The sequence below is a fragment of the Lolium rigidum genome, chromosome 1 (genome assembly GCF_022539505.1).
Source record: "Lolium rigidum isolate FL_2022 chromosome 1, APGP_CSIRO_Lrig_0.1, whole genome shotgun sequence".
Classification (NCBI taxonomy): domain Eukaryota; kingdom Viridiplantae; phylum Streptophyta; class Magnoliopsida; order Poales; family Poaceae; genus Lolium; species Lolium rigidum.
This window is the reverse complement of record NC_061508.1, coordinates 92,372,909-92,376,053: the sequence shown is the minus strand read 5'-3', so window position 1 is coordinate 92,376,053 and position 3,145 is coordinate 92,372,909. Positions and strand designations below refer to the sequence as shown.

Below are 3,145 nucleotides of genomic sequence, written 5' to 3'. Positions count from 1 at the left end.
TAACATGACATGGCTACTAAAATGACCACAAACACAACTATTATGGACATCTTGCATGCCATGACGAATGCTTGGATTGAAAACTTCCAATATAGCAGGCAAGAGTTTGCTTTTGTTGGCAAGAGTTGGATTGATAAGTTGAGGAGTAGAAGGCATGAGATGCGTTAGTCAGTAGGCCTCTATTTATAATGTTAGGCGTGTATGTGATGGATAAGAATTTGATACGTGTATTTTCTTACTTTGGCAAACATTTATTGATAATAAAGTTTTCCTTTATGTCAATAATTAATTTGTTTAGTGGCTAAATATAAGGCTGGCCATAGTGGTAGTATCTTAGGTAGTACTACCTCCGATTCAAGGAATAAGGCGCCCTTGTTTTACGTGTTTTTCATTTGACTAAGTATTACTTTAAATATATAAAGATTGTTTGTATAAAATTAACATCATTAGAAAGTGTTTTTCAATACGAATCCAATGATACTAATTACATATAATATAACCAAGATTTTGTTGCTCATTTTTTATGGTCAAAGTTCGTCTTGGAATACGCGTGCGCCTTATTCCTTGGGACGGAGCCATCTTAGGCCCACAAAAATGCTGATGTGGCATCTAATTAATGTGGAGAGATAAGACTAGAATAACATAGGTGGATACTGTATCATAGCGCACGTTACGAGAAAAGCTAATGCTAAATAGATCTTATACACACATTTTGTATTGGGATTCTACAAAACAATAAATTTAGAAGATTATGATACTACTCTATAATATCACCCACTATAATGATAGTATCATACACAAGTATCGTGGGGGCATATCAGGTGGAAATGGGCAGATCCTGAAAATCTGCAAATTTCCATTCTGAGCGGTTAGATCTTGGACCAGCGATCCAGATTTCCTTGGAGTCTCCTTGGAGTCATGTGCTAGTCATCTTACAGAAAACTGCCCGCGGTCACAAGTACGGTTTGCAAAGAGGTCCTTGACAAATGTCACTTCTAACGTATGAGGACCCCCTGTACAGTTCGTGATGTGCGTTCATGTACCACCATCTCGAGGCCTTCCTGTACCAGTGACTACTTTAATGACTTGTTTGTTGTTTCCTGAATTTTTGGCTGTATATACTAACTGTTTTTTTCTTTATCTTCCACAACATTGACTAATCATGAGTTTGTACGTATGTTAAAAAAGATTTGCTTACAGAGTATTTTTTTTATTACAGCTAGCACTAGTGTTGTTGGCTCACAGTTAAGAACTAAACAATCGAACTATATACCCATTCAGAGAAATGCAAAAGCAAACAGACTTCAGTGCAATCTTGCTGCACAGCTTTGCATTTGGATTAGTTCCAGAAAAAAATATTAACTGATAAAAAAAGTTCTAGATAACACATATTTCAAATTCTGCAAGAACGGCTATCCCGCATCGGCATCTGCTTCTGAATGGACCTATGGAGTGCATTGTTGTGCTTCAAAAATCTGCAAATAAAATGCACAAATTTAATGAGATGCCATTGAAAAAGACTGGGAAAATCATTCAAATTCCTGAAAATAATCTATGTGAATGTAAATGTTTAAGACTATTATAAGACAGCACGTATCTTTTTTTAAGTCAAAAAGGAAGGATAACATGAAGGTTTAAGACTACAGATTTGTTCCACTCTGATCTATGTACACATTTAGTTAGGGACATTCTACATAAAAATGGTGGAATCGTTAGTGTCATGCTTGATAGCAAGTAGTTGTGCTAACCATGACAGCAAGTAGGTGGCAGTGGTTAAAAAGTTCCCATCATCTTGGATCAAAATAATGTGGCTCCATTATCATCCGGTAGTGATGCAAACAACTGGAAGACGACTCAAGCGGTTCAAAACAAGGAATAATGCTGCAGGTGAACATAATAGATGGTAAAGAAAGTCACTTATGGCCACTTTGGTTGAACTTGCTTGTTGAAGTTTGCAGAAATTACAAGGTTTGAAACAAAATGGCATGTCAATAAAGCTCAACCGAGGTGACTACCCTGTATGTTTCAGTACAAATAAAATCAGCATACACAATTACAATTTACAAAGACTCTGATCAAATACTACAGTTGTGTATGAATAGCACATGATACTATGAGAGTAACAACATTCATTTAGTCAGCAAACATGATTAATCTATTTTGTTTGCAGAAAGTATGAATAGCACAGGTACGGACAAGAGGTGAGAAACAAAAACGTTGCCAACAGAATATCTAAAGTAATAGGTAGAAGGCTAATCTTATTCTGAATCTACAACACAGAAGGCACATGACGATGATTGTACATCATCATAGATCTGAATCTACAACACTCTATGTTAGCACATGGTGCAGTCATCATCAAATTAACAGTGTCTGGATGTAATAAGGTTACTCGCTGCATGTCAATTTTCATCATCACCAATAAAATAAAATTCCACGCGGAAATTAGCTTTGCACAGAAATTCGGAAAAAGAAATACTCGTGTACATACATTGCCCAATATTTTTGGGATGGTTAAACTCCATATATATAGTGACTCCATAAAAAGAAATTTCTACAAGACTAAACTCACCTCGTTGAGGACTAACTAAATAGAAAGCCCTAGATTCAGATGCCCACGCCCAGATCTTGCAAATGGAGTTATTCATGGCAAGGACCTAGCATCCTGCGGCGGCGGAGAACTGAGGCTGCGAACTGCCAGAGAGGAGCTAGCTGAGCGGCGATGCCGACCTGGGGTAGGCCGGCTTGGGCAGCGTCGCCATGGTGCTCGTACTCGGATGGGAACTCGGGAGAGCTGAGAGAGATGGGTTGAGTGGGGAATTCGTTCTGTACTAGGTAAGGAGACACAAAGGAACAGGGACTGAAGTGAGATGTAAACAGATGTGTAGGGTGTTCTGTACGAAGTGCACGATGGCTAAGCGGTACGACGAGATCTGACTACTTGTAGCTGATCCAACGACTGTGTGGGCATTTGCAGATTTGCAGAAACTGGATCGTTTTCAGGTGATACGTTCCCCAAGTATCGTATGCATAATACTACAATATGATACTATGCATTATGACCAGCCTAAGCAATTAGCCACTATGGTGGATGATTATTATGTTTCAATTGACATTTATGAGATTCCTAATATTACCTAATAAT

The 3,145-nt window shown here is 38.1% G+C and overlaps 1 long non-coding RNA gene across 1 annotated transcript; it reads right to left on the bottom strand.

The window, feature by feature from the left end:
* Positions 1–1,254: 1,254 nt before the first annotated feature.
* Positions 1,255–2,903, bottom strand: LOC124677776. The gene is made up of 2 exons (XR_006994226.1): positions 2,573–2,903; positions 1,255–1,475 (listed from the first exon to the last, which is right to left on the bottom strand). It is a non-coding gene; the product is annotated as an uncharacterized LOC124677776 (long non-coding RNA).
* Between the last annotated feature and the right edge of the window lie 242 nt (positions 2,904–3,145).